The following is a 22,438-nucleotide window of genomic DNA, read 5'->3' as shown; positions in this document are numbered from 1 at the left end:
CGTTGTGATTGTGTTGTGATTACACTTGATTCGTATTGTTCGGGGACTAGCGCGAACGCAGGTCCCCACTACCAGAAATTATACGCTCGAGTTACCCACATTTGGGGTAATCGCAGGGGTCAACCCAATCGAAGTGCAATGAGAGGGCCTCACCCTGAGAGGACCGCCTTGGTGATCACGGTAAACCTCCCGCGTCAGGTAAGTATGAGTTTATTTGGCGTCCCTGTACACCGACTGTCCCCGGCTGATTTCATCCTCCATGTGGGAACGGTGCATCGCGGTGATTATGACCCGTCGTCTTAATGACGATCCTGTCTCTTATTGATCTCTCCCGCTATAGCTCGCATGAACAGCACGTAAATGATGCTCGAGGTGTTGCTTGAATGTGTCTTCCCGAAAGGGAAGGGGGCCGTACTCGGAGGTAGTGCAATACCGAGACAACCCGTGGCTGGGACGCAGCAAGCCGCTTATTCCACAGCCAGTTTCCAAAAATCAGTTTAATATATGAGCTACTCAATGAGCAGCGTATCAGATATTAAGCTGATAAGAACAGATACTACACTTGATCTTAGCCAAAAGGCCGAGAAGCGATGCAGAATCTGGCTCGGACTACAGGGAGCGTTTATCATTCTAGGCCTCCGCCATGTGGGTGACGGACTCGGTTTTAGGCCCTTCTGCCTCCTAAGATCACATGTGATGATCAGTCATGAACGTAGTGCTATCACGTACGAGCAGTATTCGCTGATACAGCGTCTTTGCGAGTGCAATGAGACATTTTTACCGCGCTAGTGCGTGCGTACGTTCTCACCGCACCGCTATAAAAGTCTAAAATATCACCGAGATCTTTCGTCTACGGCCATACCATCGAGAAAACACCGGTTCTCGTCCGATCACCGAAGTTAAGCTCGATTGGGCGCGGTTAGTACTTGGATGGGTGACCGCCTGGGAATACCGCGTGCTGTAGGCATTTCTTTTTCATTTTTTTTCTAAACTATAAAGAAAAAGTTAGTGCAGGTTGGTCATTGTCTAAGCTAAAGAAATCCCTCAGTTGTATGCGTTCTCAACTCGATCTATAGACAATTCAGGCATACTCAGCGACCGTATTGTAATCAAAATCGCGGTCGTAAACGTTCGCAAACGTTCAGCAGATTCAAGTAGAGTCATAATATTACAAGCGATCAGATCAGTGGATTGTGAAAGCCTGTAAGAGCGTTAGTACTCGCATAGGAAATGTCTCTCAATGCAGTAAAATACTATGAGAGAAAGTGCGCAGTATTATCGCATTGGTCGCGCGTTTACACCGCGAGTGAACACGAACATTACTCAGCTAGCATCTCATACAAGCTGAGATGCCATTCATAGCGTAAACCTTGTCCAAATAAATGCTTTTCGAGATCATGTTTTCACTCACTATAATAAAGCGCGAAGGTTGCAAAGCAGCGCGCGTATTCCACTGTTCTATTTTAGTGACGAAACAGTCGCACTGAACTTTCATCGCCGGTTAGCAACAACTGATCAAAACACAGCTCACCTTCGCTCGTTTCATCGCAAAAACACCGCTAGAATGCAGACCAAACACGACTAAAGCCTCTGCCCACCATGACGGTAATGTGAGAGCAAGTTGTTCGCTATTAGAAGTTAGAAATTTTACAATAGTTGACTGATTACAAGCGGTGTGAAGTCCGTGCTTCACGAGTCGCTCGTTGTGATTGTGTTGTGATTACACTTGATTCGTATTGTTCGGGGACTAGCGCGAACGCAGGTCCCCACTACCAGAAATTATACGCTCGAGTTACCCACATTTGGGGTAATCGCAGGGGTCAACCCAATCGAAGTGCAATGAGAGGGCCTCACCCTGAGAGGACCGCCTTGGTGATCACGGTAAACCTCCCGCGTCAGGTAAGTATGAGTTTATTTGGCGTCCCTGTACACCGACTGTCCCCGGCTGATTTCATCCTCCATGTGGGAACGGTGCATCGCGGTGATTATGACCCGTCGTCTTAATGACGATCCTGTCTCTTATTGATCTCTCCCGCTATAGCTCGCATGAACAGCACGTAAATGATGCTCGAGGTGTTGCTTGAATGTGTCTTCCCGAAAGGGAAGGGGGCCGTACTCGGAGGTAGTGCAATACCGAGACAACCCGTGGCTGGGACGCAGCAAGCCGCTTATTCCACAGCCAGTTTCCAAAAATCAGTTTAATATATGAGCTACTCAATGAGCAGCGTATCAGATATTAAGCTGATAAGAACAGATACTACACTTGATCTTAGCCAAAAGGCCGAGAAGCGATGCAGAATCTGGCTCGGACTACAGGGAGCGTTTATCATTCTAGGCCTCCGCCATGTGGGTGACGGACTCGGTTTTAGGCCCTTCTGCCTCCTAAGATCACATGTGATGATCAGTCATGAACGTAGTGCTATCACGTACGAGCAGTATTCGCTTGATACAGCGTCTTTGCGAGTGCAATGAGACATTTTTACCGCGCTAGTGCGTGCGTACGTTCTCACCGCACCGCTATAAAAGTCTAAAATATCACCGAGATCTTTCGTCTACGGCCATACCATCGAGAAAACACCGGTTCTCGTCCGATCACCGAAGTTAAGCTCGATTGGGCGCGGTTAGTACTTGGATGGGTGACCGCCTGGGAATACCGCGTGCTGTAGGCATTTCTTTTTCATTTTTTTTCTAAACTATAAAGAAAAAGTTAGTGCAGGTTGGTCATTGTCTAAGCTAAAGAAATCCCTCAGTTGTATGCGTTCTCAACTCGATCTATAGACAATTCAGGCATACTCAGCGACCGTATTGTAATCAAAATCGCGGTCGTAAACGTTCGCAAACGTTCAGCAGATTCAAGTAGAGTCATAATATTACAAGCGATCAGATCAGTGGATTGTGAAAGCCTGTAAGAGCGTTAGTACTCGCATAGGAAATGTCTCTCAATGCAGTAAAATACTATGAGAGAAAGTGCGCAGTATTATCGCATTGGTCGCGCGTTTACACCGCGAGTGAACACGAACATTACTCAGCTAGCATCTCATACAAGCTGAGATGCCATTCATAGCGTAAACCTTGTCCAAATAAATGCTTTTCGAGATCATGTTTTCACTCACTATAATAAAGCGCGAAGGTTGCAAAGCAGCGCGCGTATTCCACTGTTCTATTTTAGTGACGAAACAGTCGCACTGAACTTTCATCGCCGGTTAGCAACAACTGATCAAAACACAGCTCACCTTCGCTCGTTTCATCGCAAAAACACCGCTAGAATGCAGACCAAACACGACTAAAGCCTCTGCCCACCATGACGGTAATGTGAGAGCAAGTTGTTCGCTATTAGAAGTTAGAAATTTTACAATAGTTGACTGATTACAAGCGGTGTGAAGTCCGTGCTTCACGAGTCGCTCGTTGTGATTGTGTTGTGATTACACTTGATTCGTATTGTTCGGGGACTAGCGCGAACGCAGGTCCCCACTACCAGAAATTATACGCTCGAGTTACCCACATTTGGGGTAATCGCAGGGGTCAACCCAATCGAAGTGCAATGAGAGGGCCTCACCCTGAGAGGACCGCCTTGGTGATCACGGTAAACCTCCCGCGTCAGGTAAGTATGAGTTTATTTGGCGTCCCTGTACACCGACTGTCCCCGGCTGATTTCATCCTCCATGTGGGAACGGTGCATCGCGGTGATTATGACCCGTCGTCTTAATGACGATCCTGTCTCTTATTGATCTCTCCCGCTATAGCTCGCATGAACAGCACGTAAATGATGCTCGAGGTGTTGCTTGAATGTGTCTTCCCGAAAGGGAAGGGGGCCGTACTCGGAGGTAGTGCAATACCGAGACAACCCGTGGCTGGGACGCAGCAAGCCGCTTATTCCACAGCCAGTTTCCAAAAATCAGTTTAATATATGAGCTACTCAATGAGCAGCGTATCAGATATTAAGCTGATAAGAACAGATACTACACTTGATCTTAGCCAAAAGGCCGAGAAGCGATGCAGAATCTGGCTCGGACTACAGGGAGCGTTTATCATTCTAGGCCTCCGCCATGTGGGTGACGGACTCGGTTTTAGGCCCTTCTGCCTCCTAAGATCACATGTGATGATCAGTCATGAACGTAGTGCTATCACGTACGAGCAGTATTCGCTTGATACAGCGTCTTTGCGAGTGCAATGAGACATTTTTACCGCGCTAGTGCGTGCGTACGTTCTCACCGCACCGCTATAAAAGTCTAAAATATCACCGAGATCTTTCGTCTACGGCCATACCATCGAGAAAACACCGGTTCTCGTCCGATCACCGAAGTTAAGCTCGATTGGGCGCGGTTAGTACTTGGATGGGTGACCGCCTGGGAATACCGCGTGCTGTAGGCATTTCTTTTTCATTTTTTTTCTAAACTATAAAGAAAAAGTTAGTGCAGGTTGGTCATTGTCTAAGCTAAAGAAATCCCTCAGTTGTATGCGTTCTCAACTCGATCTATAGACAATTCAGGCATACTCAGCGACCGTATTGTAATCAAAATCGCGGTCGTAAACGTTCGCAAACGTTCAGCAGATTCAAGTAGAGTCATAATATTACAAGCGATCAGATCAGTGGATTGTGAAAGCCTGTAAGAGCGTTAGTACTCGCATAGGAAATGTCTCTCAATGCAGTAAAATACTATGAGAGAAAGTGCGCAGTATTATCGCATTGGTCGCGCGTTTACACCGCGAGTGAACACGAACATTACTCAGCTAGCATCTCATACAAGCTGAGATGCCATTCATAGCGTAAACCTTGTCCAAATAAATGCTTTTCGAGATCATGTTTTCACTCACTATAATAAAGCGCGAAGGTTGCAAAGCAGCGCGCGTATTCCACTGTTCTATTTTAGTGACGAAACAGTCGCACTGAACTTTCATCGCCGGTTAGCAACAACTGATCAAAACACAGCTCACCTTCGCTCGTTTCATCGCAAAAACACCGCTAGAATGCAGACCAAACACGACTAAAGCCTCTGCCCACCATGACGGTAATGTGAGAGCAAGTTGTTCGCTATTAGAAGTTAGAAATTTTACAATAGTTGACTGATTACAAGCGGTGTGAAGTCCGTGCTTCACGAGTCGCTCGTTGTGATTGTGTTGTGATTACACTTGATTCGTATTGTTCGGGGACTAGCGCGAACGCAGGTCCCCACTACCAGAAATTATACGCTCGAGTTACCCACATTTGGGGTAATCGCAGGGGTCAACCCAATCGAAGTGCAATGAGAGGGCCTCACCCTGAGAGGACCGCCTTGGTGATCACGGTAAACCTCCCGCGTCAGGTAAGTATGAGTTTATTTGGCGTCCCTGTACACCGACTGTCCCCGGCTGATTTCATCCTCCATGTGGGAACGGTGCATCGCGGTGATTATGACCCGTCGTCTTAATGACGATCCTGTCTCTTATTGATCTCTCCCGCTATAGCTCGCATGAACAGCACGTAAATGATGCTCGAGGTGTTGCTTGAATGTGTCTTCCCGAAAGGGAAGGGGGCCGTACTCGGAGGTAGTGCAATACCGAGACAACCCGTGGCTGGGACGCAGCAAGCCGCTTATTCCACAGCCAGTTTCCAAAAATCAGTTTAATATATGAGCTACTCAATGAGCAGCGTATCAGATATTAAGCTGATAAGAACAGATACTACACTTGATCTTAGCCAAAAGGCCGAGAAGCGATGCAGAATCTGGCTCGGACTACAGGGAGCGTTTATCATTCTAGGCCTCCGCCATGTGGGTGACGGACTCGGTTTTAGGCCCTTCTGCCTCCTAAGATCACATGTGATGATCAGTCATGAACGTAGTGCTATCACGTACGAGCAGTATTCGCTTGATACAGCGTCTTTGCGAGTGCAATGAGACATTTTTACCGCGCTAGTGCGTGCGTACGTTCTCACCGCACCGCTATAAAAGTCTAAAATATCACCGAGATCTTTCGTCTACGGCCATACCATCGAGAAAACACCGGTTCTCGTCCGATCACCGAAGTTAAGCTCGATTGGGCGCGGTTAGTACTTGGATGGGTGACCGCCTGGGAATACCGCGTGCTGTAGGCATTTCTTTTTCATTTTTTTTCTAAACTATAAAGAAAAAGTTAGTGCAGGTTGGTCATTGTCTAAGCTAAAGAAATCCCTCAGTTGTATGCGTTCTCAACTCGATCTATAGACAATTCAGGCATACTCAGCGACCGTATTGTAATCAAAATCGCGGTCGTAAACGTTCGCAAACGTTCAGCAGATTCAAGTAGAGTCATAATATTACAAGCGATCAGATCAGTGGATTGTGAAAGCCTGTAAGAGCGTTAGTACTCGCATAGGAAATGTCTCTCAATGCAGTAAAATACTATGAGAGAAAGTGCGCAGTATTATCGCATTGGTCGCGCGTTTACACCGCGAGTGAACACGAACATTACTCAGCTAGCATCTCATACAAGCTGAGATGCCATTCATAGCGTAAACCTTGTCCAAATAAATGCTTTTCGAGATCATGTTTTCACTCACTATAATAAAGCGCGAAGGTTGCAAAGCAGCGCGCGTATTCCACTGTTCTATTTTAGTGACGAAACAGTCGCACTGAACTTTCATCGCCGGTTAGCAACAACTGATCAAAACACAGCTCACCTTCGCTCGTTTCATCGCAAAAACACCGCTAGAATGCAGACCAAACACGACTAAAGCCTCTGCCCACCATGACGGTAATGTGAGAGCAAGTTGTTCGCTATTAGAAGTTAGAAATTTTACAATAGTTGACTGATTACAAGCGGTGTGAAGTCCGTGCTTCACGAGTCGCTCGTTGTGATTGTGTTGTGATTACACTTGATTCGTATTGTTCGGGGACTAGCGCGAACGCAGGTCCCCACTACCAGAAATTATACGCTCGAGTTACCCACATTTGGGGTAATCGCAGGGGTCAACCCAATCGAAGTGCAATGAGAGGGCCTCACCCTGAGAGGACCGCCTTGGTGATCACGGTAAACCTCCCGCGTCAGGTAAGTATGAGTTTATTTGGCGTCCCTGTACACCGACTGTCCCCGGCTGATTTCATCCTCCATGTGGGAACGGTGCATCGCGGTGATTATGACCCGTCGTCTTAATGACGATCCTGTCTCTTATTGATCTCTCCCGCTATAGCTCGCATGAACAGCACGTAAATGATGCTCGAGGTGTTGCTTGAATGTGTCTTCCCGAAAGGGAAGGGGGCCGTACTCGGAGGTAGTGCAATACCGAGACAACCCGTGGCTGGGACGCAGCAAGCCGCTTATTCCACAGCCAGTTTCCAAAAATCAGTTTAATATATGAGCTACTCAATGAGCAGCGTATCAGATATTAAGCTGATAAGAACAGATACTACACTTGATCTTAGCCAAAAGGCCGAGAAGCGATGCAGAATCTGGCTCGGACTACAGGGAGCGTTTATCATTCTAGGCCTCCGCCATGTGGGTGACGGACTCGGTTTTAGGCCCTTCTGCCTCCTAAGATCACATGTGATGATCAGTCATGAACGTAGTGCTATCACGTACGAGCAGTATTCGCTTGATACAGCGTCTTTGCGAGTGCAATGAGACATTTTTACCGCGCTAGTGCGTGCGTACGTTCTCACCGCACCGCTATAAAAGTCTAAAATATCACCGAGATCTTTCGTCTACGGCCATACCATCGAGAAAACACCGGTTCTCGTCCGATCACCGAAGTTAAGCTCGATTGGGCGCGGTTAGTACTTGGATGGGTGACCGCCTGGGAATACCGCGTGCTGTAGGCATTTCTTTTTCATTTTTTTTCTAAACTATAAAGAAAAAGTTAGTGCAGGTTGGTCATTGTCTAAGCTAAAGAAATCCCTCAGTTGTATGCGTTCTCAACTCGATCTATAGACAATTCAGGCATACTCAGCGACCGTATTGTAATCAAAATCGCGGTCGTAAACGTTCGCAAACGTTCAGCAGATTCAAGTAGAGTCATAATATTACAAGCGATCAGATCAGTGGATTGTGAAAGCCTGTAAGAGCGTTAGTACTCGCATAGGAAATGTCTCTCAATGCAGTAAAATACTATGAGAGAAAGTGCGCAGTATTATCGCATTGGTCGCGCGTTTACACCGCGAGTGAACACGAACATTACTCAGCTAGCATCTCATACAAGCTGAGATGCCATTCATAGCGTAAACCTTGTCCAAATAAATGCTTTTCGAGATCATGTTTTCACTCACTATAATAAAGCGCGAAGGTTGCAAAGCAGCGCGCGTATTCCACTGTTCTATTTTAGTGACGAAACAGTCGCACTGAACTTTCATCGCCGGTTAGCAACAACTGATCAAAACACAGCTCACCTTCGCTCGTTTCATCGCAAAAACACCGCTAGAATGCAGACCAAACACGACTAAAGCCTCTGCCCACCATGACGGTAATGTGAGAGCAAGTTGTTCGCTATTAGAAGTTAGAAATTTTACAATAGTTGACTGATTACAAGCGGTGTGAAGTCCGTGCTTCACGAGTCGCTCGTTGTGATTGTGTTGTGATTACACTTGATTCGTATTGTTCGGGGACTAGCGCGAACGCAGGTCCCCACTACCAGAAATTATACGCTCGAGTTACCCACATTTGGGGTAATCGCAGGGGTCAACCCAATCGAAGTGCAATGAGAGGGCCTCACCCTGAGAGGACCGCCTTGGTGATCACGGTAAACCTCCCGCGTCAGGTAAGTATGAGTTTATTTGGCGTCCCTGTACACCGACTGTCCCCGGCTGATTTCATCCTCCATGTGGGAACGGTGCATCGCGGTGATTATGACCCGTCGTCTTAATGACGATCCTGTCTCTTATTGATCTCTCCCGCTATAGCTCGCATGAACAGCACGTAAATGATGCTCGAGGTGTTGCTTGAATGTGTCTTCCCGAAAGGGAAGGGGGCCGTACTCGGAGGTAGTGCAATACCGAGACAACCCGTGGCTGGGACGCAGCAAGCCGCTTATTCCACAGCCAGTTTCCAAAAATCAGTTTAATATATGAGCTACTCAATGAGCAGCGTATCAGATATTAAGCTGATAAGAACAGATACTACACTTGATCTTAGCCAAAAGGCCGAGAAGCGATGCAGAATCTGGCTCGGACTACAGGGAGCGTTTATCATTCTAGGCCTCCGCCATGTGGGTGACGGACTCGGTTTTAGGCCCTTCTGCCTCCTAAGATCACATGTGATGATCAGTCATGAACGTAGTGCTATCACGTACGAGCAGTATTCGCTTGATACAGCGTCTTTGCGAGTGCAATGAGACATTTTTACCGCGCTAGTGCGTGCGTACGTTCTCACCGCACCGCTATAAAAGTCTAAAATATCACCGAGATCTTTCGTCTACGGCCATACCATCGAGAAAACACCGGTTCTCGTCCGATCACCGAAGTTAAGCTCGATTGGGCGCGGTTAGTACTTGGATGGGTGACCGCCTGGGAATACCGCGTGCTGTAGGCATTTCTTTTTCATTTTTTTTCTAAACTATAAAGAAAAAGTTAGTGCAGGTTGGTCATTGTCTAAGCTAAAGAAATCCCTCAGTTGTATGCGTTCTCAACTCGATCTATAGACAATTCAGGCATACTCAGCGACCGTATTGTAATCAAAATCGCGGTCGTAAACGTTCGCAAACGTTCAGCAGATTCAAGTAGAGTCATAATATTACAAGCGATCAGATCAGTGGATTGTGAAAGCCTGTAAGAGCGTTAGTACTCGCATAGGAAATGTCTCTCAATGCAGTAAAATACTATGAGAGAAAGTGCGCAGTATTATCGCATTGGTCGCGCGTTTACACCGCGAGTGAACACGAACATTACTCAGCTAGCATCTCATACAAGCTGAGATGCCATTCATAGCGTAAACCTTGTCCAAATAAATGCTTTTCGAGATCATGTTTTCACTCACTATAATAAAGCGCGAAGGTTGCAAAGCAGCGCGCGTATTCCACTGTTCTATTTTAGTGACGAAACAGTCGCACTGAACTTTCATCGCCGGTTAGCAACAACTGATCAAAACACAGCTCACCTTCGCTCGTTTCATCGCAAAAACACCGCTAGAATGCAGACCAAACACGACTAAAGCCTCTGCCCACCATGACGGTAATGTGAGAGCAAGTTGTTCGCTATTAGAAGTTAGAAATTTTACAATAGTTGACTGATTACAAGCGGTGTGAAGTCCGTGCTTCACGAGTCGCTCGTTGTGATTGTGTTGTGATTACACTTGATTCGTATTGTTCGGGGACTAGCGCGAACGCAGGTCCCCACTACCAGAAATTATACGCTCGAGTTACCCACATTTGGGGTAATCGCAGGGGTCAACCCAATCGAAGTGCAATGAGAGGGCCTCACCCTGAGAGGACCGCCTTGGTGATCACGGTAAACCTCCCGCGTCAGGTAAGTATGAGTTTATTTGGCGTCCCTGTACACCGACTGTCCCCGGCTGATTTCATCCTCCATGTGGGAACGGTGCATCGCGGTGATTATGACCCGTCGTCTTAATGACGATCCTGTCTCTTATTGATCTCTCCCGCTATAGCTCGCATGAACAGCACGTAAATGATGCTCGAGGTGTTGCTTGAATGTGTCTTCCCGAAAGGGAAGGGGGCCGTACTCGGAGGTAGTGCAATACCGAGACAACCCGTGGCTGGGACGCAGCAAGCCGCTTATTCCACAGCCAGTTTCCAAAAATCAGTTTAATATATGAGCTACTCAATGAGCAGCGTATCAGATATTAAGCTGATAAGAACAGATACTACACTTGATCTTAGCCAAAAGGCCGAGAAGCGATGCAGAATCTGGCTCGGACTACAGGGAGCGTTTATCATTCTAGGCCTCCGCCATGTGGGTGACGGACTCGGTTTTAGGCCCTTCTGCCTCCTAAGATCACATGTGATGATCAGTCATGAACGTAGTGCTATCACGTACGAGCAGTATTCGCTTGATACAGCGTCTTTGCGAGTGCAATGAGACATTTTTACCGCGCTAGTGCGTGCGTACGTTCTCACCGCACCGCTATAAAAGTCTAAAATATCACCGAGATCTTTCGTCTACGGCCATACCATCGAGAAAACACCGGTTCTCGTCCGATCACCGAAGTTAAGCTCGATTGGGCGCGGTTAGTACTTGGATGGGTGACCGCCTGGGAATACCGCGTGCTGTAGGCATTTCTTTTTCATTTTTTTTCTAAACTATAAAGAAAAAGTTAGTGCAGGTTGGTCATTGTCTAAGCTAAAGAAATCCCTCAGTTGTATGCGTTCTCAACTCGATCTATAGACAATTCAGGCATACTCAGCGACCGTATTGTAATCAAAATCGCGGTCGTAAACGTTCGCAAACGTTCAGCAGATTCAAGTAGAGTCATAATATTACAAGCGATCAGATCAGTGGATTGTGAAAGCCTGTAAGAGCGTTAGTACTCGCATAGGAAATGTCTCTCAATGCAGTAAAATACTATGAGAGAAAGTGCGCAGTATTATCGCATTGGTCGCGCGTTTACACCGCGAGTGAACACGAACATTACTCAGCTAGCATCTCATACAAGCTGAGATGCCATTCATAGCGTAAACCTTGTCCAAATAAATGCTTTTCGAGATCATGTTTTCACTCACTATAATAAAGCGCGAAGGTTGCAAAGCAGCGCGCGTATTCCACTGTTCTATTTTAGTGACGAAACAGTCGCACTGAACTTTCATCGCCGGTTAGCAACAACTGATCAAAACACAGCTCACCTTCGCTCGTTCTCATCGCAAAAACACCGCTAGAATGCAGACCAAACACGACTAAAGCCTCTGCCCACCATGACGGTAATGTGAGAGCAAGTTGTTCGCTATTAGAAGTTAGAAATTTTACAATAGTTGACTGATTACAAGCGGTGTGAAGTCCGTGCTTCACGAGTCGCTCGTTGTGATTGTGTTGTGATTACACTTGATTCGTATTGTTCGGGGACTAGCGCGAACGCAGGTCCCCACTACCAGAAATTATACGCTCGAGTTACCCACATTTGGGGTAATCGCAGGGGTCAACCCAATCGAAGTGCAATGAGAGGGCCTCACCCTGAGAGGACCGCCTTGGTGATCACGGTAAACCTCCCGCGTCAGGTAAGTATGAGTTTATTTGGCGTCCCTGTACACCGACTGTCCCCGGCTGATTTCATCCTCCATGTGGGAACGGTGCATCGCGGTGATTATGACCCGTCGTCTTAATGACGATCCTGTCTCTTATTGATCTCTCCCGCTATAGCTCGCATGAACAGCACGTAAATGATGCTCGAGGTGTTGCTTGAATGTGTCTTCCCGAAAGGGAAGGGGGCCGTACTCGGAGGTAGTGCAATACCGAGACAACCCGTGGCTGGGACGCAGCAAGCCGCTTATTCCACAGCCAGTTTCCAAAAATCAGTTTAATATATGAGCTACTCAATGAGCAGCGTATCAGATATTAAGCTGATAAGAACAGATACTACACTTGATCTTAGCCAAAAGGCCGAGAAGCGATGCAGAATCTGGCTCGGACTACAGGGAGCGTTTATCATTCTAGGCCTCCGCCATGTGGGTGACGGACTCGGTTTTAGGCCCTTCTGCCTCCTAAGATCACATGTGATGATCAGTCATGAACGTAGTGCTATCACGTACGAGCAGTATTCGCTTGATACAGCGTCTTTGCGAGTGCAATGAGACATTTTTACCGCGCTAGTGCGTGCGTACGTTCTCACCGCACCGCTATAAAAGTCTAAAATATCACCGAGATCTTTCGTCTACGGCCATACCATCGAGAAAACACCGGTTCTCGTCCGATCACCGAAGTTAAGCTCGATTGGGCGCGGTTAGTACTTGGATGGGTGACCGCCTGGGAATACCGCGTGCTGTAGGCATTTCTTTTTCATTTTTTTTCTAAACTATAAAGAAAAAGTTAGTGCAGGTTGGTCATTGTCTAAGCTAAAGAAATCCCTCAGTTGTATGCGTTCTCAACTCGATCTATAGACAATTCAGGCATACTCAGCGACCGTATTGTAATCAAAATCGCGGTCGTAAACGTTCGCAAACGTTCAGCAGATTCAAGTAGAGTCATAATATTACAAGCGATCAGATCAGTGGATTGTGAAAGCCTGTAAGAGCGTTAGTACTCGCATAGGAAATGTCTCTCAATGCAGTAAAATACTATGAGAGAAAGTGCGCAGTATTATCGCATTGGTCGCGCGTTTACACCGCGAGTGAACACGAACATTACTCAGCTAGCATCTCATACAAGCTGAGATGCCATTCATAGCGTAAACCTTGTCCAAATAAATGCTTTTCGAGATCATGTTTTCACTCACTATAATAAAGCGCGAAGGTTGCAAAGCAGCGCGCGTATTCCACTGTTCTATTTTAGTGACGAAACAGTCGCACTGAACTTTCATCGCCGGTTAGCAACAACTGATCAAAACACAGCTCACCTTCGCTCGTTTCATCGCAAAAACACCGCTAGAATGCAGACCAAACACGACTAAAGCCTCTGCCCACCATGACGGTAATGTGAGAGCAAGTTGTTCGCTATTAGAAGTTAGAAATTTTACAATAGTTGACTGATTACAAGCGGTGTGAAGTCCGTGCTTCACGAGTCGCTCGTTGTGATTGTGTTGTGATTACACTTGATTCGTATTGTTCGGGGACTAGCGCGAACGCAGGTCCCCACTACCAGAAATTATACGCTCGAGTTACCCACATTTGGGGTAATCGCAGGGGTCAACCCAATCGAAGTGCAATGAGAGGGCCTCACCCTGAGAGGACCGCCTTGGTGATCACGGTAAACCTCCCGCGTCAGGTAAGTATGAGTTTATTTGGCGTCCCTGTACACCGACTGTCCCCGGCTGATTTCATCCTCCATGTGGGAACGGTGCATCGCGGTGATTATGACCCGTCGTCTTAATGACGATCCTGTCTCTTATTGATCTCTCCCGCTATAGCTCGCATGAACAGCACGTAAATGATGCTCGAGGTGTTGCTTGAATGTGTCTTCCCGAAAGGGAAGGGGGCCGTACTCGGAGGTAGTGCAATACCGAGACAACCCGTGGCTGGGACGCAGCAAGCCGCTTATTCCACAGCCAGTTTCCAAAAATCAGTTTAATATATGAGCTACTCAATGAGCAGCGTATCAGATATTAAGCTGATAAGAACAGATACTACACTTGATCTTAGCCAAAAGGCCGAGAAGCGATGCAGAATCTGGCTCGGACTACAGGGAGCGTTTATCATTCTAGGCCTCCGCCATGTGGGTGACGGACTCGGTTTTAGGCCCTTCTGCCTCCTAAGATCACATGTGATGATCAGTCATGAACGTAGTGCTATCACGTACGAGCAGTATTCGCTTGATACAGCGTCTTTGCGAGTGCAATGAGACATTTTTACCGCGCTAGTGCGTGCGTACGTTCTCACCGCACCGCTATAAAAGTCTAAAATATCACCGAGATCTTTCGTCTACGGCCATACCATCGAGAAAACACCGGTTCTCGTCCGATCACCGAAGTTAAGCTCGATTGGGCGCGGTTAGTACTTGGATGGGTGACCGCCTGGGAATACCGCGTGCTGTAGGCATTTCTTTTTCATTTTTTTTCTAAACTATAAAGAAAAAGTTAGTGCAGGTTGGTCATTGTCTAAGCTAAAGAAATCCCTCAGTTGTATGCGTTCTCAACTCGATCTATAGACAATTCAGGCATACTCAGCGACCGTATTGTAATCAAAATCGCGGTCGTAAACGTTCGCAAACGTTCAGCAGATTCAAGTAGAGTCATAATATTACAAGCGATCAGATCAGTGGATTGTGAAAGCCTGTAAGAGCGTTAGTACTCGCATAGGAAATGTCTCTCAATGCAGTAAAATACTATGAGAGAAAGTGCGCAGTATTATCGCATTGGTCGCGCGTTTACACCGCGAGTGAACACGAACATTACTCAGCTAGCATCTCATACAAGCTGAGATGCCATTCATAGCGTAAACCTTGTCCAAATAAATGCTTTTCGAGATCATGTTTTCACTCACTATAATAAAGCGCGAAGGTTGCAAAGCAGCGCGCGTATTCCACTGTTCTATTTTAGTGACGAAACAGTCGCACTGAACTTTCATCGCCGGTTAGCAACAACTGATCAAAACACAGCTCACCTTCGCTCGTTTCATCGCAAAAACACCGCTAGAATGCAGACCAAACACGACTAAAGCCTCTGCCCACCATGACGGTAATGTGAGAGCAAGTTGTTCGCTATTAGAAGTTAGAAATTTTACAATAGTTGACTGATTACAAGCGGTGTGAAGTCCGTGCTTCACGAGTCGCTCGTTGTGATTGTGTTGTGATTACACTTGATTCGTATTGTTCGGGGACTAGCGCGAACGCAGGTCCCCACTACCAGAAATTATACGCTCGAGTTACCCACATTTGGGGTAATCGCAGGGGTCAACCCAATCGAAGTGCAATGAGAGGGCCTCACCCTGAGAGGACCGCCTTGGTGATCACGGTAAACCTCCCGCGTCAGGTAAGTATGAGTTTATTTGGCGTCCCTGTACACCGACTGTCCCCGGCTGATTTCATCCTCCATGTGGGAACGGTGCATCGCGGTGATTATGACCCGTCGTCTTAATGACGATCCTGTCTCTTATTGATCTCTCCCGCTATAGCTCGCATGAACAGCACGTAAATGATGCTCGAGGTGTTGCTTGAATGTGTCTTCCCGAAAGGGAAGGGGGCCGTACTCGGAGGTAGTGCAATACCGAGACAACCCGTGGCTGGGACGCAGCAAGCCGCTTATTCCACAGCCAGTTTCCAAAAATCAGTTTAATATATGAGCTACTCAATGAGCAGCGTATCAGATATTAAGCTGATAAGAACAGATACTACACTTGATCTTAGCCAAAAGGCCGAGAAGCGATGCAGAATCTGGCTCGGACTACAGGGAGCGTTTATCATTCTAGGCCTCCGCCATGTGGGTGACGGACTCGGTTTTAGGCCCTTCTGCCTCCTAAGATCACATGTGATGATCAGTCATGAACGTAGTGCTATCACGTACGAGCAGTATTCGCTTGATACAGCGTCTTTGCGAGTGCAATGAGACATTTTTACCGCGCTAGTGCGTGCGTACGTTCTCACCGCACCGCTATAAAAGTCTAAAATATCACCGAGATCTTTCGTCTACGGCCATACCATCGAGAAAACACCGGTTCTCGTCCGATCACCGAAGTTAAGCTCGATTGGGCGCGGTTAGTACTTGGATGGGTGACCGCCTGGGAATACCGCGTGCTGTAGGCATTTCTTTTTCATTTTTTTTCTAAACTATAAAGAAAAAGTTAGTGCAGGTTGGTCATTGTCTAAGCTAAAGAAATCCCTCAGTTGTATGCGTTCTCAACTCGATCTATAGACAATTCAGGCATACTCAGCGACCGTATTGTAATCAAAATCGCGGTCGTAAACGTTCGCAAACGTTCAGCAGATTCAAGTAGAGTCATAATATTACAAGCGATCAGATCAGTGGATTGTGAAAGCCTGTAAGAGCGTTAGTACTCGCATAGGAAATGTCTCTCAATGCAGTAAAATACTATGAGAGAAAGTGCGCAGTATTATCGCATTGGTCGCGCGTTTACACCGCGAGTGAACACGAACATTACTCAGCTAGCATCTCATACAAGCTGAGATGCCATTCATAGCGTAAACCTTGTCCAAATAAATGCTTTTCGAGATCATGTTTTCACTCACTATAATAAAGCGCGAAGGTTGCAAAGCAGCGCGCGTATTCCACTGTTCTATTTTAGTGACGAAACAGTCGCACTGAACTTTCATCGCCGGTTAGCAACAACTGATCAAAACACAGCTCACCTTCGCTCGTTTCATCGCAAAAACACCGCTAGAATGCAGACCAAACACGACTAAAGCCTCTGCCCACCATGACGGTAATGTGAGAGCAAGTTGTTCGCTATTAGAAGTTAGAAATTTTACAATAGTTGACTGATTACAAGCGGTGTGAAGTCCGTGCTTCACGAGTCGCTCGTTGTGATTGTGTTGTGATTACACTTGATTCGTATTGTTCGGGGACTAGCGCGAACGCAGGTCCCCACTACCAGAAATTATACGCTCGAGTTACCCACATTTGGGGTAATCGCAGGGGTCAACCCAATCGAAGTGCAATGAGAGGGCCTCACCCTGAGAGGACCGCCTTGGTGATCACGGTAAACCTCCCGCGTCAGGTAAGTATGAGTTTATTTGGCGTCCCTGTACACCGACTGTCCCCGGCTGATTTCATCCTCCATGTGGGAACGGTGCATCGCGGTGATTATGACCCGTCGTCTTAATGACGATCCTGTCTCTTATTGATCTCTCCCGCTATAGCTCGCATGAACAGCACGTAAATGATGCTCGAGGTGTTGCTTGAATGTGTCTTCCCGAAAGGGAAGGGGGCCGTACTCGGAGGTAGTGCAATACCGAGACAACCCGTGGCTGGGACGCAGCAAGCCGCTTATTCCACAGCCAGTTTCCAAAAATCAGTTTAATATATGAGCTACTCAATGAGCAGCGTATCAGATATTAAGCTGATAAGAACAGATACTACACTTGATCTTAGCCAAAAGGCCGAGAAGCGATGCAGAATCTGGCTCGGACTACAGGGAGCGTTTATCATTCTAGGCCTCCGCCATGTGGGTGACGGACTCGGTTTTAGGCCCTTCTGCCTCCTAAGATCACATGTGATGATCAGTCATGAACGTAGTGCTATCACGTACGAGCAGTATTCGCTTGATACAGCGTCTTTGCGAGTGCAATGAGACATTTTTACCGCGCTAGTGCGTGCGTACGTTCTCACCGCACCGCTATAAAAGTCTAAAATATCACCGAGATCTTTCGTCTACGGCCATACCATCGAGAAAACACCGGTTCTCGTCCGATCACCGAAGTTAAGCTCGATTGGGCGCGGTTAGTACTTGGATGGGTGACCGCCTGGGAATACCGCGTGCTGTAGGCATTTCTTTTTCATTTTTTTTCTAAACTATAAAGAAAAAGTTAGTGCAGGTTGGTCATTGTCTAAGCTAAAGAAATCCCTCAGTTGTATGCGTTCTCAACTCGATCTATAGACAATTCAGGCATACTCAGCGACCGTATTGTAATCAAAATCGCGGTCGTAAACGTTCGCAAACGTTCAGCAGATTCAAGTAGAGTCATAATATTACAAGCGATCAGATCAGTGGATTGTGAAAGCCTGTAAGAGCGTTAGTACTCGCATAGGAAATGTCTCTCAATGCAGTAAAATACTATGAGAGAAAGTGCGCAGTATTATCGCATTGGTCGCGCGTTTACACCGCGAGTGAACACGAACATTACTCAGCTAGCATCTCATACAAGCTGAGATGCCATTCATAGCGTAAACCTTGTCCAAATAAATGCTTTTCGAGATCATGTTTTCACTCACTATAATAAAGCGCGAAGGTTGCAAAGCAGCGCGCGTATTCCACTGTTCTATTTTAGTGACGAAACAGTCGCACTGAACTTTCATCGCCGGTTAGCAACAACTGATCAAAACACAGCTCACCTTCGCTCGTTTCATCGCAAAAACACCGCTAGAATGCAGACCAAACACGACTAAAGCCTCTGCCCACCATGACGGTAATGTGAGAGCAAGTTGTTCGCTATTAGAAGTTAGAAATTTTACAATAGTTGACTGATTACAAGCGGTGTGAAGTCCGTGCTTCACGAGTCGCTCGTTGTGATTGTGTTGTGATTACACTTGATTCGTATTGTTCGGGGACTAGCGCGAACGCAGGTCCCCACTACCAGAAATTATACGCTCGAGTTACCCACATTTGGGGTAATCGCAGGGGTCAACCCAATCGAAGTGCAATGAGAGGGCCTCACCCTGAGAGGACCGCCTTGGTGATCACGGTAAACCTCCCGCGTCAGGTAAGTATGAGTTTATTTGGCGTCCCTGTACACCGACTGTCCCCGGCTGATTTCATCCTCCATGTGGGAACGGTGCATCGCGGTGATTATGACCCGTCGTCTTAATGACGATCCTGTCTCTTATTGATCTCTCCCGCTATAGCTCGCATGAACAGCACGTAAATGATGCTCGAGGTGTTGCTTGAATGTGTCTTCCCGAAAGGGAAGGGGGCCGTACTCGGAGGTAGTGCAATACCGAGACAACCCGTGGCTGGGACGCAGCAAGCCGCTTATTCCACAGCCAGTTTCCAAAAATCAGTTTAATATATGAGCTACTCAATGAGCAGCGTATCAGATATTAAGCTGATAAGAACAGATACTACACTTGATCTTAGCCAAAAGGCCGAGAAGCGATGCAGAATCTGGCTCGGACTACAGGGAGCGTTTATCATTCTAGGCCTCCGCCATGTGGGTGACGGACTCGGTTTTAGGCCCTTCTGCCTCCTAAGATCACATGTGATGATCAGTCATGAACGTAGTGCTATCACGTACGAGCAGTATTCGCTTGATACAGCGTCTTTGCGAGTGCAATGAGACATTTTTACCGCGCTAGTGCGTGCGTACGTTCTCACCGCACCGCTATAAAAGTCTAAAATATCACCGAGATCTTTCGTCTACGGCCATACCATCGAGAAAACACCGGTTCTCGTCCGATCACCGAAGTTAAGCTCGATTGGGCGCGGTTAGTACTTGGATGGGTGACCGCCTGGGAATACCGCGTGCTGTAGGCATTTCTTTTTCATTTTTTTTCTAAACTATAAAGAAAAAGTTAGTGCAGGTTGGTCATTGTCTAAGCTAAAGAAATCCCTCAGTTGTATGCGTTCTCAACTCGATCTATAGACAATTCAGGCATACTCAGCGACCGTATTGTAATCAAAATCGCGGTCGTAAACGTTCGCAAACGTTCAGCAGATTCAAGTAGAGTCATAATATTACAAGCGATCAGATCAGTGGATTGTGAAAGCCTGTAAGAGCGTTAGTACTCGCATAGGAAATGTCTCTCAATGCAGTAAAATACTATGAGAGAAAGTGCGCAGTATTATCGCATTGGTCGCGCGTTTACACCGCGAGTGAACACGAACATTACTCAGCTAGCATCTCATACAAGCTGAGATGCCATTCATAGCGTAAACCTTGTCCAAATAAATGCTTTTCGAGATCATGTTTTCACTCACTATAATAAAGCGCGAAGGTTGCAAAGCAGCGCGCGTATTCCACTGTTCTATTTTAGTGACGAAACAGTCGCACTGAACTTTCATCGCCGGTTAGCAACAACTGATCAAAACACAGCTCACCTTCGCTCGTTTCATCGCAAAAACACCGCTAGAATGCAGACCAAACACGACTAAAGCCTCTGCCCACCATGACGGTAATGTGAGAGCAAGTTGTTCGCTATTAGAAGTTAGAAATTTTACAATAGTTGACTGATTACAAGCGGTGTGAAGTCCGTGCTTCACGAGTCGCTCGTTGTGATTGTGTTGTGATTACACTTGATTCGTATTGTTCGGGGACTAGCGCGAACGCAGGTCCCCACTACCAGAAATTATACGCTCGAGTTACCCACATTTGGGGTAATCGCAGGGGTCAACCCAATCGAAGTGCAATGAGAGGGCCTCACCCTGAGAGGACCGCCTTGGTGATCACGGTAAACCTCCCGCGTCAGGTAAGTATGAGTTTATTTGGCGTCCCTGTACACCGACTGTCCCCGGCTGATTTCATCCTCCATGTGGGAACGGTGCATCGCGGTGATTATGACCCGTCGTCTTAATGACGATCCTGTCTCTTATTGATCTCTCCCGCTATAGCTCGCATGAACAGCACGTAAATGATGCTCGAGGTGTTGCTTGAATGTGTCTTCCCGAAAGGGAAGGGGGCCGTACTCGGAGGTAGTGCAATACCGAGACAACCCGTGGCTGGGACGCAGCAAGCCGCTTATTCCACAGCCAGTTTCCAAAAATCAGTTTAATATATGAGCTACTCAATGAGCAGCGTATCAGATATTAAGCTGATAAGAACAGATACTACACTTGATCTTAGCCAAAAGGCCGAGAAGCGATGCAGAATCTGGCTCGGACTACAGGGAGCGTTTATCATTCTAGGCCTCCGCCATGTGGGTGACGGACTCGGTTTTAGGCCCTTCTGCCTCCTAAGATCACATGTGATGATCAGTCATGAACGTAGTGCTATCACGTACGAGCAGTATTCGCTTGATACAGCGTCTTTGCGAGTGCAATGAGACATTTTTACCGCGCTAGTGCGTGCGTACGTTCTCACCGCACCGCTATAAAAGTCTAAAATATCACCGAGATCTTTCGTCTACGGCCATACCATCGAGAAAACACCGGTTCTCGTCCGATCACCGAAGTTAAGCTCGATTGGGCGCGGTTAGTACTTGGATGGGTGACCGCCTGGGAATACCGCGTGCTGTAGGCATTTCTTTTTCATTTTTTTTCTAAACTATAAAGAAAAAGTTAGTGCAGGTTGGTCATTGTCTAAGCTAAAGAAATCCCTCAGTTGTATGCGTTCTCAACTCGATCTATAGACAATTCAGGCATACTCAGCGACCGTATTGTAATCAAAATCGCGGTCGTAAACGTTCGCAAACGTTCAGCAGATTCAAGTAGAGTCATAATATTACAAGCGATCAGATCAGTGGATTGTGAAAGCCTGTAAGAGCGTTAGTACTCGCATAGGAAATGTCTCTCAATGCAGTAAAATACTATGAGAGAAAGTGCGCAGTATTATCGCATTGGTCGCGCGTTTACACCGCGAGTGAACACGAACATTACTCAGCTAGCATCTCATACAAGCTGAGATGCCATTCATAGCGTAAACCTTGTCCAAATAAATGCTTTTCGAGATCATGTTTTCACTCACTATAATAAAGCGCGAAGGTTGCAAAGCAGCGCGCGTATTCCACTGTTCTATTTTAGTGACGAAACAGTCGCACTGAACTTTCATCGCCGGTTAGCAACAACTGATCAAAACACAGCTCACCTTCGCTCGTTTCATCGCAAAAACACCGCTAGAATGCAGACCAAACACGACTAAAGCCTCTGCCCACCATGACGGTAATGTGAGAGCAAGTTGTTCGCTATTAGAAGTTAGAAATTTTACAATAGTTGACTGATTACAAGCGGTGTGAAGTCCGTGCTTCACGAGTCGCTCGTTGTGATTGTGTTGTGATTACACTTGATTCGTATTGTTCGGGGACTAGCGCGAACGCAGGTCCCCACTACCAGAAATTATACGCTCGAGTTACCCACATTTGGGGTAATCGCAGGGGTCAACCCAATCGAAGTGCAATGAGAGGGCCTCACCCTGAGAGGACCGCCTTGGTGATCACGGTAAACCTCCCGCGTCAGGTAAGTATGAGTTTATTTGGCGTCCCTGTACACCGACTGTCCCCGGCTGATTTCATCCTCCATGTGGGAACGGTGCATCGCGGTGATTATGACCCGTCGTCTTAATGACGATCC

General features: G+C 46.9%; 40 non-coding genes across 40 annotated transcripts; 13 read left to right on the top strand and 27 right to left on the bottom strand.

Moving 5' to 3' along the window:
• Window positions 1-40: 40 nt before the first annotated feature.
• Window positions 41-206, bottom strand: LOC125571256. Its single transcript, XR_007313569.1, has one exon. It is a non-coding gene; the product is annotated as a U1 spliceosomal RNA (small nuclear RNA).
• Window positions 207-399: 193 nt separating this feature from the next.
• LOC125570661 lies at window positions 400-592 on the bottom strand. The gene has a single exon (XR_007312986.1). It is a non-coding gene; the product is annotated as a U2 spliceosomal RNA (small nuclear RNA).
• A 256-nt stretch (window positions 593-848) lies between these two features.
• On the top strand, window positions 849-967 carry LOC125570914. The gene has a single exon (XR_007313223.1). It is a non-coding gene; the product is annotated as a 5S ribosomal RNA (ribosomal RNA).
• A 774-nt stretch (window positions 968-1,741) lies between these two features.
• Window positions 1,742-1,907, bottom strand: LOC125571255. The gene has a single exon (XR_007313568.1). It is a non-coding gene; the product is annotated as a U1 spliceosomal RNA (small nuclear RNA).
• Window positions 1,908-2,100: 193 nt separating this feature from the next.
• LOC125570660 lies at window positions 2,101-2,293 on the bottom strand. Its single transcript, XR_007312985.1, has one exon. It is a non-coding gene; the product is annotated as a U2 spliceosomal RNA (small nuclear RNA).
• A 257-nt stretch (window positions 2,294-2,550) lies between these two features.
• LOC125570913 lies at window positions 2,551-2,669 on the top strand. Its single transcript, XR_007313222.1, has one exon. It is a non-coding gene; the product is annotated as a 5S ribosomal RNA (ribosomal RNA).
• A 774-nt stretch (window positions 2,670-3,443) lies between these two features.
• LOC125571254 lies at window positions 3,444-3,609 on the bottom strand. The gene has a single exon (XR_007313567.1). It is a non-coding gene; the product is annotated as a U1 spliceosomal RNA (small nuclear RNA).
• A 193-nt stretch (window positions 3,610-3,802) lies between these two features.
• LOC125570659 lies at window positions 3,803-3,995 on the bottom strand. The gene has a single exon (XR_007312984.1). It is a non-coding gene; the product is annotated as a U2 spliceosomal RNA (small nuclear RNA).
• Window positions 3,996-4,252: 257 nt separating this feature from the next.
• On the top strand, window positions 4,253-4,371 carry LOC125570912. The gene has a single exon (XR_007313221.1). It is a non-coding gene; the product is annotated as a 5S ribosomal RNA (ribosomal RNA).
• A 774-nt stretch (window positions 4,372-5,145) lies between these two features.
• LOC125571252 lies at window positions 5,146-5,311 on the bottom strand. The gene has a single exon (XR_007313565.1). It is a non-coding gene; the product is annotated as a U1 spliceosomal RNA (small nuclear RNA).
• Window positions 5,312-5,504: 193 nt separating this feature from the next.
• On the bottom strand, window positions 5,505-5,697 carry LOC125570658. Its single transcript, XR_007312983.1, has one exon. It is a non-coding gene; the product is annotated as a U2 spliceosomal RNA (small nuclear RNA).
• Window positions 5,698-5,954: 257 nt separating this feature from the next.
• On the top strand, window positions 5,955-6,073 carry LOC125570911. Its single transcript, XR_007313220.1, has one exon. It is a non-coding gene; the product is annotated as a 5S ribosomal RNA (ribosomal RNA).
• A 774-nt stretch (window positions 6,074-6,847) lies between these two features.
• LOC125571251 lies at window positions 6,848-7,013 on the bottom strand. The gene has a single exon (XR_007313564.1). It is a non-coding gene; the product is annotated as a U1 spliceosomal RNA (small nuclear RNA).
• A 193-nt stretch (window positions 7,014-7,206) lies between these two features.
• LOC125570657 lies at window positions 7,207-7,399 on the bottom strand. The gene has a single exon (XR_007312982.1). It is a non-coding gene; the product is annotated as a U2 spliceosomal RNA (small nuclear RNA).
• Window positions 7,400-7,656: 257 nt separating this feature from the next.
• Window positions 7,657-7,775, top strand: LOC125570909. Its single transcript, XR_007313218.1, has one exon. It is a non-coding gene; the product is annotated as a 5S ribosomal RNA (ribosomal RNA).
• Window positions 7,776-8,549: 774 nt separating this feature from the next.
• Window positions 8,550-8,715, bottom strand: LOC125571250. The gene has a single exon (XR_007313563.1). It is a non-coding gene; the product is annotated as a U1 spliceosomal RNA (small nuclear RNA).
• A 193-nt stretch (window positions 8,716-8,908) lies between these two features.
• LOC125570656 lies at window positions 8,909-9,101 on the bottom strand. The gene has a single exon (XR_007312981.1). It is a non-coding gene; the product is annotated as a U2 spliceosomal RNA (small nuclear RNA).
• Window positions 9,102-9,358: 257 nt separating this feature from the next.
• Window positions 9,359-9,477, top strand: LOC125570908. Its single transcript, XR_007313217.1, has one exon. It is a non-coding gene; the product is annotated as a 5S ribosomal RNA (ribosomal RNA).
• Window positions 9,478-10,251: 774 nt separating this feature from the next.
• LOC125571249 lies at window positions 10,252-10,417 on the bottom strand. Its single transcript, XR_007313562.1, has one exon. It is a non-coding gene; the product is annotated as a U1 spliceosomal RNA (small nuclear RNA).
• Window positions 10,418-10,610: 193 nt separating this feature from the next.
• LOC125570655 lies at window positions 10,611-10,803 on the bottom strand. Its single transcript, XR_007312980.1, has one exon. It is a non-coding gene; the product is annotated as a U2 spliceosomal RNA (small nuclear RNA).
• Window positions 10,804-11,060: 257 nt separating this feature from the next.
• LOC125570907 lies at window positions 11,061-11,179 on the top strand. The gene has a single exon (XR_007313216.1). It is a non-coding gene; the product is annotated as a 5S ribosomal RNA (ribosomal RNA).
• A 775-nt stretch (window positions 11,180-11,954) lies between these two features.
• Window positions 11,955-12,120, bottom strand: LOC125571248. The gene has a single exon (XR_007313561.1). It is a non-coding gene; the product is annotated as a U1 spliceosomal RNA (small nuclear RNA).
• Window positions 12,121-12,313: 193 nt separating this feature from the next.
• Window positions 12,314-12,506, bottom strand: LOC125570654. The gene has a single exon (XR_007312979.1). It is a non-coding gene; the product is annotated as a U2 spliceosomal RNA (small nuclear RNA).
• A 257-nt stretch (window positions 12,507-12,763) lies between these two features.
• Window positions 12,764-12,882, top strand: LOC125570906. Its single transcript, XR_007313215.1, has one exon. It is a non-coding gene; the product is annotated as a 5S ribosomal RNA (ribosomal RNA).
• A 774-nt stretch (window positions 12,883-13,656) lies between these two features.
• LOC125571247 lies at window positions 13,657-13,822 on the bottom strand. The gene has a single exon (XR_007313560.1). It is a non-coding gene; the product is annotated as a U1 spliceosomal RNA (small nuclear RNA).
• Window positions 13,823-14,015: 193 nt separating this feature from the next.
• LOC125570653 lies at window positions 14,016-14,208 on the bottom strand. Its single transcript, XR_007312978.1, has one exon. It is a non-coding gene; the product is annotated as a U2 spliceosomal RNA (small nuclear RNA).
• A 257-nt stretch (window positions 14,209-14,465) lies between these two features.
• Window positions 14,466-14,584, top strand: LOC125570905. The gene has a single exon (XR_007313214.1). It is a non-coding gene; the product is annotated as a 5S ribosomal RNA (ribosomal RNA).
• A 774-nt stretch (window positions 14,585-15,358) lies between these two features.
• On the bottom strand, window positions 15,359-15,524 carry LOC125571246. The gene has a single exon (XR_007313559.1). It is a non-coding gene; the product is annotated as a U1 spliceosomal RNA (small nuclear RNA).
• Window positions 15,525-15,717: 193 nt separating this feature from the next.
• On the bottom strand, window positions 15,718-15,910 carry LOC125570651. Its single transcript, XR_007312976.1, has one exon. It is a non-coding gene; the product is annotated as a U2 spliceosomal RNA (small nuclear RNA).
• A 257-nt stretch (window positions 15,911-16,167) lies between these two features.
• Window positions 16,168-16,286, top strand: LOC125570904. Its single transcript, XR_007313213.1, has one exon. It is a non-coding gene; the product is annotated as a 5S ribosomal RNA (ribosomal RNA).
• Window positions 16,287-17,060: 774 nt separating this feature from the next.
• Window positions 17,061-17,226, bottom strand: LOC125571245. The gene has a single exon (XR_007313558.1). It is a non-coding gene; the product is annotated as a U1 spliceosomal RNA (small nuclear RNA).
• Window positions 17,227-17,419: 193 nt separating this feature from the next.
• LOC125570650 lies at window positions 17,420-17,612 on the bottom strand. Its single transcript, XR_007312975.1, has one exon. It is a non-coding gene; the product is annotated as a U2 spliceosomal RNA (small nuclear RNA).
• Window positions 17,613-17,869: 257 nt separating this feature from the next.
• LOC125570903 lies at window positions 17,870-17,988 on the top strand. Its single transcript, XR_007313212.1, has one exon. It is a non-coding gene; the product is annotated as a 5S ribosomal RNA (ribosomal RNA).
• A 774-nt stretch (window positions 17,989-18,762) lies between these two features.
• LOC125571244 lies at window positions 18,763-18,928 on the bottom strand. Its single transcript, XR_007313557.1, has one exon. It is a non-coding gene; the product is annotated as a U1 spliceosomal RNA (small nuclear RNA).
• A 193-nt stretch (window positions 18,929-19,121) lies between these two features.
• LOC125570649 lies at window positions 19,122-19,314 on the bottom strand. Its single transcript, XR_007312974.1, has one exon. It is a non-coding gene; the product is annotated as a U2 spliceosomal RNA (small nuclear RNA).
• Window positions 19,315-19,571: 257 nt separating this feature from the next.
• On the top strand, window positions 19,572-19,690 carry LOC125570902. Its single transcript, XR_007313211.1, has one exon. It is a non-coding gene; the product is annotated as a 5S ribosomal RNA (ribosomal RNA).
• A 774-nt stretch (window positions 19,691-20,464) lies between these two features.
• LOC125571243 lies at window positions 20,465-20,630 on the bottom strand. Its single transcript, XR_007313556.1, has one exon. It is a non-coding gene; the product is annotated as a U1 spliceosomal RNA (small nuclear RNA).
• A 193-nt stretch (window positions 20,631-20,823) lies between these two features.
• On the bottom strand, window positions 20,824-21,016 carry LOC125570648. The gene has a single exon (XR_007312973.1). It is a non-coding gene; the product is annotated as a U2 spliceosomal RNA (small nuclear RNA).
• A 257-nt stretch (window positions 21,017-21,273) lies between these two features.
• Window positions 21,274-21,392, top strand: LOC125570901. Its single transcript, XR_007313210.1, has one exon. It is a non-coding gene; the product is annotated as a 5S ribosomal RNA (ribosomal RNA).
• Window positions 21,393-22,166: 774 nt separating this feature from the next.
• On the bottom strand, window positions 22,167-22,332 carry LOC125571241. Its single transcript, XR_007313554.1, has one exon. It is a non-coding gene; the product is annotated as a U1 spliceosomal RNA (small nuclear RNA).
• Window positions 22,333-22,438: the final 106 nt, after the last annotated feature.

This window comes from Nematostella vectensis, chromosome 8 (genome assembly GCF_932526225.1).
Source record: "Nematostella vectensis chromosome 8, jaNemVect1.1, whole genome shotgun sequence".
NCBI lineage: Eukaryota > Metazoa > Cnidaria > Anthozoa > Actiniaria > Edwardsiidae > Nematostella > Nematostella vectensis.
Note: the sequence above shows the minus strand (reverse complement) of the source record. Positions and strands in the feature narration are given on the sequence as shown.